The following is a 13874-nucleotide window of genomic DNA, read 5'->3' as shown; positions in this document are numbered from 1 at the left end:
AATTATTTTTTTTACCCATAATAATCACTTTAATATATAACCTATCTACATCTTCCAACATTAAATTTATAGAATGAGCCACATATGGTGTAAAAAACAAACGGTGTCACTTTTCCATAAGAACATGACAGACAGTTATATAAGAGACTGTGTTGTATGTGAAAACTCGAACAACATATTCTTCTCCTAATTCCTCAACTACACTATTTAATAATTTAAATAAATATTTGGTAGTATTGAAATGTGTCGATGCATCCGTAGACTTGAAAAATATAATCCTCGTCGAACAATTCCCAAGAAAGTTAAGTAGTATTTGACTTGAACTATTAGTTCATCCATCGTCTATTAGAGTACATCTATATATTTTCCACACCTCTTTATATTTGACAATAAAGTTTATGGTAAAATCAACCTTTATTTTGAGGCATGCTTCCTTCACTTCATAATATAAAAGAGGGTTAAATTTAGGTACAAATTGACCTATTGCTTTCACCATTACTTTAAAGCTTGAGAATTTAACAATTTGAAAGCAACACTAGCGTAGTATAACCACAGAACTTGGTGACATCACTTCAGGAGCGAATCTCGCTGCTCAACCTATAAGTAGCTAATCTACATCCAAGTAGTACCCGGATGCGGATTTCCTATGAAAGCCTTTCTTCCCGCGCAATGATGTTAGGTGCTGTCCACCGATATGTTTTTAAGAAATCCACCCTGTCCATCTGTTTTGCAAGCTCATTTAAGGATGTGTGACTAAAAATAAACTTCATCAAACGCTCAAGTGTGCCATTCAAGAGGAAACAGTGGGCATTAAGTAAGCACCGTTGAAGCGTTTTTATGGCCATAAAAGTTTTGTATCAGGCTATATTTTAGGGTTTTTACTCCATCCAATTGGGAATGAACTTATAAACGGTTTGGATAGCATATAAACATCAAGGTGGAGCCCAGGAGGTTTCAACGGTATGAACTTCTTTTCCTAATTTTCCCTCTTCGTCTTCGTGTGACCCATTTGAGTTTTGTATCCACCTTATTTTTGGTTGAACGTCCTAAAATGAGCTTGAAAAATGGATGGACGGAATGGATTTCTCACATACATTCCAGTGGACCCCACCTAACATCCTTGCACAGGAACTTCTTGCAAAAGGCTTTCGCAGGAGATCTGCATCCGTAGTACCCAATTGGACGTGGATTTCAGGCTTTCGCAGGAAGCTCCTGCCTGGGAACCATTGTGGGGCCCACCATGATGTTTTTAATAAATCCACAGTATCCATCCATTTTTTAAGCTCATTTTAGGATAGAAATCCAAAAATAAGCCAGATCCAAGATTCAAGTGGGCCACAGTAAAGGAAAAGGTGGGTAGGGAAATTCCTACCTTTGAAACCTCCCTAAGATCGACAGTGATGCTTACACGCCATACATACCGTTCATAATGGGATGAACTGAAAACAAATATACTAGCCTGATTCAAAACTTCTGTGGCCCCACAAATATTTCAACTGTGGACGTTCAATTCTCACATTTTTGACCTAGTTGAATATTGGATCAGCCTCATTTATGGCCTCTTCTCCTAAAATGAACTCACAAAATGGATGGACGTGGTGGATTTATAAAAAACATCAAGGTGGGCCCCACATAGGTTGTAACATCCCAGATTTTTGCCAACTTGGAGTTAGACGTCCTTAGGTAATGGGTCGATCATAACACCTTATTGACTTCTCAAAAACCCAATTCCAAAGTCTCAAATCCCTTTTAAATCCATTTCTTTTAAAAATCTCACTTTTCACTATCTCATTCTTAAATTTTTCTAAGTACTTTCATATTAGATATTAATCCTAAAGTTTAAATGATGAAGAACACTACTTAAACTAAAATTTACTATAAATAGTAAATATATAAATAAAATAGGTTTTTGACCTTTAATCTTATAGAATCTGACAAAATATATAGGTTATTGGGATAGAACAGCTTCTCCTACCCTAAAATCATATATTACACATCAAATAACTCATCCCGGGTTGTAAAATACACCCATTTCAAAATCCCATGGTAAAACACCACCAAACACTATAGCGGGAGGGCGGCGCCACCACCAGGTCGGCGATACGCCCCCGGAGCACCAAGTTATGGTGGACCCTTGCTGCAGATTTTCTGCACTTTTCGATCGACTTCAAAAAGTCATATATCCCTCGTTATAACTCCGATTTAGGTGATTCAAAAGCCATATTGAAGATTGATAATCTAATTTCATATAAAAATAAGTAAAAAATATAATAAAAATATTAATATAATTAAATATAGGTCATTGTGGCAACTGTCCGAAAATCATTAGTTTGGATAGCTGCTGCTTCTATAATTTTTAGAATTTTTCTACAACACAACATCTAATGAAATTTGATGAAGATGAAGTATACTTGATGATGAACTACTAAAAAAATAATTAAAATAATATACTGTAACATCCCGAAAAATTTCGTACAAAGACCCGAGCACCACCTCAACTAGAATTCTCTTAAGACTCAATCCTTTAGAAATTAAACGGGAATTAACTAGCGCTAAACTCGATTACTTGTGAAAATTAGCACCAACCACGTTAAATACGATCTGTAAGACCCAAAACCTATAGAATCGTTAGCTCTACGTTACCCTGAAATCTAGGATTCAACGCTAAACCCAGTTGCTCTCGAGAGTACTTAGAAACTTTGTATCAGACCTGAATCGCACGTCGAAAGTCCGATAGCGATAAACTTAGACAATTATGACCACCTTGTTGGGCTTGACAATCACCTCGAAAATTAATTCCAGGTGATGTCTTGAGACGATTTGCATGAGTCTGGAGTGAAGAGTGTGAGAAAGGTGAATTTATTTAGAAATTAAATATGAATTTAAGTAATCTGAGTCGTGTCGCTTGCACGTCGATTATAAGCATTCTGACCGTTGGATTCTGACCCAAATTCACCCTCGGATCAAGGAAGATGGCCCACACATGTCAAAGTGCTTGTGGCCCTGATCGAGTTTCGGTGACCATTGAATTGAAATTGGTCCGCCATGAGCGATCTGGAAACCCGATCGGACTGAAAACTTAACTTGCTTAAGATCCAATATTAGTGAGCTTAAGTCCGACTGCATTCAGAAAAAGGACCTTCAGAAACGCTCCATTGAATCGAAATAGACCCGATTTGGTTATAACCTAAGTATACCTTGGCCCTGGGGCTAATTCCATCAATTTTAGGCCTATATAAAGACCTTAAACCCTCACTCTCAAATTCCATACGAATTTTCCAAACCCTAGCTAAGAGAGAGAGGAAAAGAGAGAGAAAGTGAGAGAGAAGTTGGTGAATCATCTTGAAATTCTTTCCAGTTACCTTGCATACCTAATCCATTGCATCTGAATCGTTATTCCGGTGATTCTAATCTCATTTTTGGGTAAGTCAATTAAACCCTAACCTGTTTTGGAACTTAGAATTGTTTAAGTGTTAATGTAACTAATCTAATTCATGCCTTAGGTTACCTATTTGCCGTTAACGAAGACTTATCGTCTAAATCGAATCCGTTGCGCAATTTCTGGTTTAAGGTGCGGACTATATTCTTATAGGTTATGGTTTTTAAAGCTTTCAATGTCAGTTAATGATTTATTACTGACGTGGGTGCCATTTCACATGCCAAATGCGATATTTGTTTCGTTTTACGTATATAGATAATCTATGTTGTAAGTAGTGTGATTCATGTGTTTATTGAAATGTTTGTATGCATTTGGAATTTGACGTTATGATTGCCATGGTTAATTGTCGTAGGAATATGATTGTTATTTATGCGACAACTCCTTGTCAAAAGGATTTTCCCTACTATGTAATATGGCTGACATATGTGATGTATGTTGCCAAGTGTAGTCTAAGTGCTTGTGAAAATGCCTGAATAAGTTCGTATTTAGTAAGGTGTGAATTATGAGGGAGTAGAGATATAAAATCCCAACTACTTCCTTATATGTACTATTTCCTCCATGAATTTCTTAGTCTAACTATCCATGTTAACTATGTGTTTGATTTCCTTCATGCAAGTTGTTAATTTTACCGCCTTACTTATGAAAGGATTCTCGTTATCTTGCATTTTATAATATGTTTGCTATTATGGTTGAATGTGTATGGGGCCACGTTATGATCCAGGCAATCGGTAACAAGCTTTGAGTTTGTGGCTGAGGTCGCTTTCGTCACGTAGGACGTGTTTGACGAACCCGAGTCGTATTAGGGTTGTCGGCAGTGGTTTAGCCACACGGAGTATTTGCGCACTTCAAGTCGTTCAACTCAACGTGCGCTCATGCTAGTCGAGCTCGTCAAGTAACCCGATTGTCCCAGTGGATGTTCACCATGTATGGACGCTACTGTTTGAATCTAGGGTACCAAACTTACCAGTGCAATCCCATTAACCATGGTACCTCGATCCGCTAAGACTCATGAGCTGGGCATGGTGGTATGGGACACCGTGGTCGAGCTGTCGGCCCACGCTTGGGTGACGAGCCTCCCCGTAGTGACCAGTGAGCAATCCAGACTCGTGAGCCGATTATGGTGGTATGAGACACTATATTCGTGCTGTCGCCTACATTGATTGGTGACGAGCCCTTTGTAGTGACCTCGAGCATACCTTGATACTGCATTGAGGCGACGAGCCTTATTGTAGCAATTAAGGTATGATTAGGCATGCATTGATTGGTGACGAGCCCTTTGCAGTGACCTAGAACCATAATATCGTATGAGATTATCTAGGACTGACGACCCTAGAATGGATCACCGTTTGGAAATTGATATAAGGAAGGTGCCTTAGCTTCCCAATCCTGCTGTATGAAAAGGACTAATAACAACTTAGTAATCATGTTCATGCACCGCATTGCATGTGCCTTGGCGTTGTGGAGTACTGCAGGAGGTTGTCATGCGTACCGTAAGATGAAGACGCTGAGGGAGTGCAGGCGAGGGCATGCATCATTTCTACATACATCCTTGCATTAACAAGAGTAATTAGGATATGTTTGATTGTATTGCTTTATCATTACTGCTTGATTGAATTGATAACATGTTAACTTTTACTGTATAGTTCCACTGAGTTGATCACTCACTCCCACTTTCTGGGACGGTGTTTAAACACCAACTAGACTCTGTCTTAGATGCAGATGATAATGCGACCCACGAGGCAGAGCAGGAGTATGAGGATGATGAGGAGGCGTTCTCCTTTATGCAGTTCTCAGGCGGGTTCATGTGAGCCGTGTCCTGAGCTACGGGGATTCAGGGTTATTGTTGCAGTGGTTTATTTCATTTTGATACTTGTATTTTGAAACAAACACTTGTAATTATGACCTGGCAGAGCATACATATCTCAGGGACTTATATATATATATATATATTTCTTCAGTCTTCCGCTTGCATATTTCACCTGTCCCTGGATTATGTTTGCAGCTTGGCTTAATCTACTTCATGTTTTATGCATTAATACAGAAAACATACATTCATCATTATATATGTTGCATAAGTGATGTTTTGAAACTCGGGAGCTGAGTTATGCTCGACCCCCGAATTTCAGGGCGTTACATATACTAACTAAAAGTGCCAAGAAGGGACATAGGACTACCCTAGGACCTTATTCTGTCAAAATTAGGGCGAAGTTTAGTTAAGTACTAGACTAAATAATTGATGGATTTGGCTTGAACTACTTTTTATACAAGCTACAAGACCCAAAACAATTAAAATCACTAACTCAACATTACTTAAAAATCTAGGATCAATCTCAAAACCCAGTTGTTCCTGGGAACACTTTGAAACTCCGTATCGGACCTAGACCGCGTGTCGAAAGTCCGATTACTCCAAAACAATACGATTATGACCACTTTGTTGGACTTGACCACCACCTCGGAAATCAAGTCCTAATAGTATCTAGAAATGCACAACTTGAGCCCGGAGTGAAGTGTGTGAGGAACGCGAATATCTTAGGAAATGAACCGAAACTTAAGTGAATTGAGTCATTCACTTGTAGGCCAAATCTAAGGCTACAGACCGTCAGATTCTGACCCCATTACACCTTCGGATCAGGGAAATTTCCCAACACAGGTCGATGTACTTGTGACCTTGATCGAGTGTCGATGACCGTTGAACTGAAACTGGTCCTCCGCGGTCGATCTGTAAATCTGATCGGACCGAAAAATTAACCTGGCGTAGATCCATCGTTAGGGGGCTTACTCCCGATGGTATGTAGAAAAGGGACCTCCAGATGTGCTCAGTTGGACCAAAACAACTAACATTTGACTATAACCTAAGTATACCATGGCCCTGGGGCTAATCTCATAAGTTTTGGGCCTATATAAGGGCCTTAACCCACCTCTCTCTCATTCCATACGAATTCCAAATCTTAGGAGAGAGAAGAGAGCAAAGAGAGAAGGAAAGAGAGAGAGAGAAAGTAGGAGACAGTCCCTGGGATTAAATCCCACCACCCCACGTGCTGAATCAGCCTTTCTATATCACTATTCCGGCGATTCTGACTCCGTTCTTGGGTAAGAAATCCTAACCTTAATCTATTTTAGAGATTCAAATAGAGCAGATGGTGGAATAGCTAACCTATTCCATGCTATAGGTTGTTATGGAGCCATAGATAAAGACTTAATGTTTAAACTGAGTTCGTTACGAGTCTACCGGTGAAAGGTGCGGACTATAAATGTTTAGGTTATGATTTTCAAGGCTTTCAATGTCAGTAATGATTTATGACTGACTTGATTATTGTCACGTGTGCGTAGATATGACGTATACCTATTATAACTACTTTATTACATGTATATGATATATATAGCCTAAGTGTTTGATAAAATACCTGAATGTGAAAATGGTTGTTTAAATGCATGTAATGAGGGTGTTGAGATAGGATTCTTAATTCCCTTAACTATGGTTATAGTATCCTTTATATAACCTATCTTACTACTATATGAGTTAAGGATGAAATGCCTTTGTACGGTAACATGTGTAGTATGTGTTTTGTCAAATTGCTCAAGTAAGATTTATATTTGATTTAGTTGTCACGTATACAATTTCTTGGAGTGTATTTGGGGCTATGACGTAGTCCAGGCGATCGGTAATGATTTTCGAGTTAGTGGCTGAGGTCGTTTCGCCACACCAGATAGGTTCGAGGAATTCGATTCGTACACTGCTAGTTGACAGTGGTTAGGTAACGCGGAGTGCTTACGCGCTTCATGTCGATCAGCTCGACCTACGCTCGTACCAGTCGAGCTTGTCAAGCAACCCAATTGGCCGAATGTATGTTCACCATTTATGGACGCTACTGTTTGAATCTAAGGTACCAACTGACTAGTGCAAATCCTGTTTAACCTTTGTACCTCGATCCGCTAAGACTCATGAGCCAGGCATGGTGGTATGGGACACTGTGGTCATGCTGTCGGCCTACGCTGGGGTGACGAGTCTCCCCGTAGTGTCTAATGAGCAACCCAGACTAGTGAGCCGAATATGATGGTATGGGACATTGTATTCGAGCTGTCGGCCTATGATCAGGTGATGAGCCCGTAGTAACCTCGAGTATACACTAGGTCTACGTCGAGGTGACAAGCCTTTCCGTAGTAAACTAGAGTATAAACCAGGCCTACACTGAGGTGACGAGCCTCTCCGTAGTGACCTAAAAACTGCCTATCGTATGTGATACTAGGATTGACGACCCTAGATGGATCAATGTTTGGATATATGATGTAAAGGAGGTGCCTTAGCTTCCCAATCCTGCTATATGAATATGTCTAATTAAGAACTTGGCTAACACGACCATGCATCACATTGCACGGTGCTTTGGCAAGGAAGCGCACAGTGGAAGGGGTGTATGCCGCGATCATAAGATGATGTCACAGAGGGAGTGTAGGTGAGGGCATGCATCATTATCACATACCATCCTTGCATTAATAAGAGTACTTAGGACCTAATTGTTGAATTGTTTTATCATTACTGCTTGACTGAATTGATAACATGTTAACCTTTGCTTCATAGCTCCACTGAGTTGATCACTCACTCCCACGTTCTGGGATGGTGTTTTAAACACCAACCAGACCCTGTTGTAGATGCAAATGATGGCGATGCTTTCAAGGCAGAGCCGGACTTTTACGATGATGAGGAGGAGTTCTCTTACATGTAGCTATCAAGCGGGTCTATGTAGACCGTGATCTGATCGACGGGGTTACAGGGATGCTGATTAGACCCCATTACACTTGTCATTTTTACACTTTTGGAACACCCATGTATATTCATTTTGTTCATTTTTAGAGTATACATGTATATACTTAACCTGGTAACATGTTCACACTCTGGAGACCTACATCAGTTTATATACTTTATATATCTATCACAGTCTTCCGCTTGCGACATTTAATTGTCTCTGGAGTATGATATGCTATTTTGGTATAATCCCACTCATGTTTAAGGCACTAATACAGACAACATTTAATCAACATTATCTATGTTGCATAAGTGATGTGTTAGAACTCGGGAGTTGAGCTCCTGCTCGACCCTCGAATTTTAGGGCGTTACATAGGTTCCCAGTGCAGGAGCTTCCTACGAAAGCCTTTCCCAGGAAATCTGCGTCCTACCCAATCCGCATGCATCTGGATGCACCTGAGGTGGCACCATTGTCTGACTAGTTCTGTGGGCCTTATTTGAAGGTTTTGTTGCTACTAATGCTCAAGCCTACATGACACATGGTGACAATCTGTCCGCTAAGAGGAATTGAGGGCCCTGTGAATGATGATATTTTAGTTTTCTATTGAGTATTTTAGTTTATTTGAATTAAATATAATGATTTTATTTTCATTTAATAAAAAATAATTTCTTTATAATGTAAAACATTTCCAAACGGGAGATAGGGGAAAATATGTCAAATTAACATATTTTAGACATTTCAGATGTTTGTTAAACAAATAGGTTATTTCAAATTTAGTACTTAATTTTCAGACTTCAGCCATAATTATTAAACAGGTTTTTTGACTTCGGATTTTAGATTCAGGCTTCAAATTTCAGATTCAGTCTTTAGACTTTGGATTTAACAAACGGGACCTTATTGTCAACTAATTGGGATAATGAGCCATGGTCAAACATGGCCGAAGGAAAGTTAGTCCAACAAATTTATAATCATTTTTTAATAATTTAAATAAAAAAGTCATTAAAATCATCATAACCCTTAGTAGGTTTATTGAGATTAGTTGAAAATGACGAGAAGTTAGTAATAAGATATAGTAATGATACGATAGAGAGGGCTACATAAAATATTTTGGAACACTTTAATCATAAGGAATGTGATTATAAGACGGTGAAACCAAATGTTAAATCCTTTATATTCAACAACTTACATCTTTAGTCATGTTGTATTCGTCACTTTTGTTGATCTAACTGATGTAGAAGCAACGCAAATGGTAGGATTTCTTGACGCTTTAGAGAGAATGATTCCAGATAAGGATAAACTGGATATAAAATCCAAACTTTAGAACTTTTACCTTAAGGGCTTAGAGATTTTCTCAAGAAAAATACTCATCTGACAAAAAACTATGAAAGTGCTAAGTATGAACATTTTAGAGTGTTACTCTTAGCTCAATTTTTTTTTCTTTAATTTTATAAACTAGTAAACTTGTAACGCCCCAAAATCTGACACCCAAGTATAGGGACTCGGATCCTGAATTTGAGTGTGTTAGCTAAATAATGAACAAATGCTTCTTTATAACACAACTGTTTTTTTCCTTCTAAATCCACCTTCACATTCGCATAATATCCATCACACAAAAATAAAATAAAATGAACATTTTAAATAGAGTTCCAATCATTACATAAATCAACTAAACATGTCCACTTAGATGTGAACTTATTACAAAATAAATAATCCATTAAGTACTAATTATTCTACTAAAGCATAAGAAATAAATCTATCTATTAATTGAGTTCTAAGGGCTCTGCTGCACTTGTGTAAGGCATCTCATCCACTAAATTCTTGAACTGCTCCTTAGGCATATTTGTAACTTCTAGTTCCGTATAATTTCTTGGTGTCTATCGATAAACATTTAAAGGGGTAGTGACCATCTCAGTGAACACTCCCCCACCCAAGATTACACATCCATCATTATAATCTACTATAGTTCACAAATATAAAATAAAGAAAATACATCATTCACATCATAATACAATTCTTGACTAATGCATGAATGTATGAATGCACATCAGCTTGGGGATGCACATCCAAGCGGGACTTGTGAGTAAAACCCACAATGCAAATGAACTACCATGAATAATCTAAGAAGCATGACAAACATACATCGACCTCATGCAGGAGTTCTATATAATGATCCGAAAATCACAAGGCACATGCATTGACCTTACTAACCAAGAATCACAAAGGACATACATCGGTATCTTGATCCGGGAATCCCTAGTGACATAAAATGGCATCAAATGTGCAATGAATGCATGATTAACCCATCCTTTATTAGTCTAGTTTATAAAATAATAAATTATATAAATCCTTTACTCTTAGAGGCCCCTTAAATCATAATACCATGATTAATATAAAATTCATAATAATCATGAGTCCATTCATGGACACAAGTCAAAGGGCTCATCACCCGTACCACTTAGAGAACCATAATCAATCATAATGTATATAAAATACGGGCTCATCACCCAAACCACTTAGGGCATCAAACACATAATCAAGGGCTCATCACCCAAACCACTTAGGGCATTAACATATAATCAAGGGCTCGTCACCCAAACCAGTTAGGGCATCAACATATAAGCAAGGGCTCGTCACTCAAACTACTCAAGGCATCAACATATAACCAAGGGCTTGTCACCCAAACTACTTAGGGCATCAACATGTCAAAAAGTGATGATAACATCATAAGATATCATGGTATTAAGTCCATAAACAATCTAGGCTAGCCAAGTTTCAAGATATTGTCCAAGGAGGTGTATTCCCAATAATTTAGCACATAATCTTTCCCTGATAGTTTTACATACATGTCCTCCACATGGACCATGTCTCAAATCTAGTGTTTGGTGTGGGTAGTGTTGAGTGTGAAATATTGCGTGTTTCCTCCTAATTTTGTATTGGTTTTATAAATATAGGTGTGCTAAATTGATATAATTATGTTTGTTCTTCTATGCAAGGTGATTTGGAGAGCTAAGATGAAAATGATAATTAAAGTAATGATTTAAAGCTCGAAGACTGACTGAGTGAAATATTGGATTTATGGAGAACAACATTGAAGAATTCATGTGCGAAAGAACCAATAAAATCAAGCACTAAAGATGGAGAAAAGTCTAGAAAATCGCATAGTTCAATAACATAAATAATGGATTGTTCGGTCCCACCTGAGATTGGTTTGGTCCAATTGAAAGTGAACAAAACAGTCTAGTAAGAAACAATGAGTTGTATACTTAATTCGGCTCACCACCAAAGGAGGCTTCGGTCTGACTTAAAGAAGACAGACCTTAAAAGAACTTTGAGAAAATTCAGCTGCAACCAAAAGACAAATTCGGCTACAACCGAAGTGATGTTTAGTGTAACCGAAAGTTACAGTCAGTGCGATTAAAACGTAATAAAAGTCTGAAAATTCACGTTGGTGACTAGTCGTAGAAGCATTTTCCTATTTAAAGTGATGATTTAGGGCAGTCTAGATACGAATTAGTTTAGGAGAGAGAACAAGATGTTGTAGAGCTTCTACAAAGCTCTTCTTCTTCTCTAATCTTATGATTTTAAGTTCTTTTTCATGTTTTTATTAGATTTTAGTTCAAGCATGACAATGTTTGGCTAATCTCTTAGCTAGGGCTAAGAGGTGAAGCTTGTAGTTATTTTTAATGTTCTAATTTACTTTAATTCAAGTTATTTGGTTCATTAATATTGGTTTGAATATAGCTTTGGTTTTAGTTTACTTTGATTCATTGTCAACTCCGGGCACTTTGGATGCTTAGGAAGGTTAAGATTGTTTACTTATCTCTTTTATAAGGGATTGATTTGTAAAATCCATTGATCTATTACAGCTATAGGCACGATAGATACTTTGAATTCCATCTGATCAGTAACTTGGTGCTAATGTGGAAACTGAATCAATTAAAATTTAAATCCATTTTGTTTGTGAATTATGAATTAATCGCTCCATTATCCAGCCGGATAGGATAGGACTTCGATTCCAGTTGAGTTATCTAATTGAATCAAGTGAAATAGGAATTGAGAATAGCTAGAAGTGTATCCTTGGTGCTCTAGTGTTTTATTTTATCGATTTCTTCCTTAAATTACTTAGATATTCACCATTACTTCTTTTAATCTAAGTTTCATAGTTAATTCTAGTATTAGTTATAGTTCTAAAGGAATTTTGAGAACGCACAAATATAAGTCCATGTGAATTCGATCTCGGTCTTACTAAGTTAAAACTACATCCTTTTAGATCAATCAAGCTTTTGCCGGGGACTTCGGCTGTGCTTTTTTGAATTACTTTAGGGTTAGAATTTATGTAGGATTAGGGTTAGTTTTCTTTACATTTTTATATTACAATTTTCTTATAATTTCATTTATTAACAGAATCTAACCTCGTCAATCGGGTATTATCTTTCCAACTCTCTTACTATAGTTCATTTCAAATTTCTTTATTGTGGTAGAAGTTTTATTTTTCTATAGAAGTAGGTTTAGGTTTAGAATTAGGTTTTGAGTGGTTTATGCCGAAATGGGTTTGTGATAATGTTTTTTGTCTTATAAGTGGAGGACTAGTTGAAGGATTGCTTATCAATCACCATATTAGATAACACCTAAGATATTTTGAATTGGTTAAGAACATGGCTGGGAATCAACCCAATTAGCGTGCTAAAGAACATCAAGACGAGAATGATGTGTAAAATGGTCCTCTAGTCAGAACCTTGCATGATTATTTACAACTAGCTACGACGATTGAGTACCCCTTCCTGTATGATTTTCCACATAATGTAAGAAACATGGACTTTAAACCGGGAGTGATCCAACTACTTTCAAAATTTCATGGACTAGATTTTAAAAGTCTATACCTACATCTTAAGGAGTTTGATGAGATTGTAGCCACCCTACACTTCAACAATGTGTCGTATGATACTTTAAGACTAAAATTATTCTCTTCTTCATTGGATGAAAAGGCCAAGTCATGGTTTTACTCCTTAAGGCCGAGATTGATTGGGACATGGGTTGAGATGACCCAAGAATTCCTTAAAATGTTCTTCTTGGCTCATAAGACTAACACCCTTAGAAGGGTCATCATGAACTTTTCACAAAAAAGAGAAAAAGTTTAAGGAACTTCTAAGTGCTTTCCCACATCATGGCGACAAAATTTGATAGGTAATATGCTTTTTCTATGATGAACTAACTTCACCCATGTGCTAATTCGTAGAGATGATGTGCAATGGGGAGTTCATGAATAAGGATCCCAATGACGCGTGGGACTACTTTGATATGTTAGCTGAAAATGTGCGATTGCAGGATACTTCAGCCAAGTCGACCCATCCCAAGTCAACTTAGTCCAACAAAAATGGAGGCCATGGAATTGAAGACAACGTCAATGCTAGGGTAGCTAGCCTCAGAAGAAAAGTCAAGGCCATGGAATTGAAGAAGGTAGAGATGGTCAAACCCAAGGAGGTCCTTAAAACTTTTTTACGGTATTTGTGTAAGTAAAATACACTTGACACAAAAATGTCCTACAATTCCTGCATTCCCAGAGTTGTTGTTACATGAACAATCCAATGTCATAGACAATTGTTAAAGGCCTTTCAGTGCTCCAATTTCAACCACGTACAATTCTAGTTGGTGGAACCACCTGAATCTCAGTTAGAGGAACGGATCAACGACTG

Source organism: Magnolia sinica, chromosome 10, assembly GCF_029962835.1.
Source record: "Magnolia sinica isolate HGM2019 chromosome 10, MsV1, whole genome shotgun sequence".
Taxonomy (NCBI): Eukaryota; Viridiplantae; Streptophyta; class Magnoliopsida; order Magnoliales; family Magnoliaceae; genus Magnolia; species Magnolia sinica.
This window is presented reverse-complemented; position numbering follows the sequence as displayed.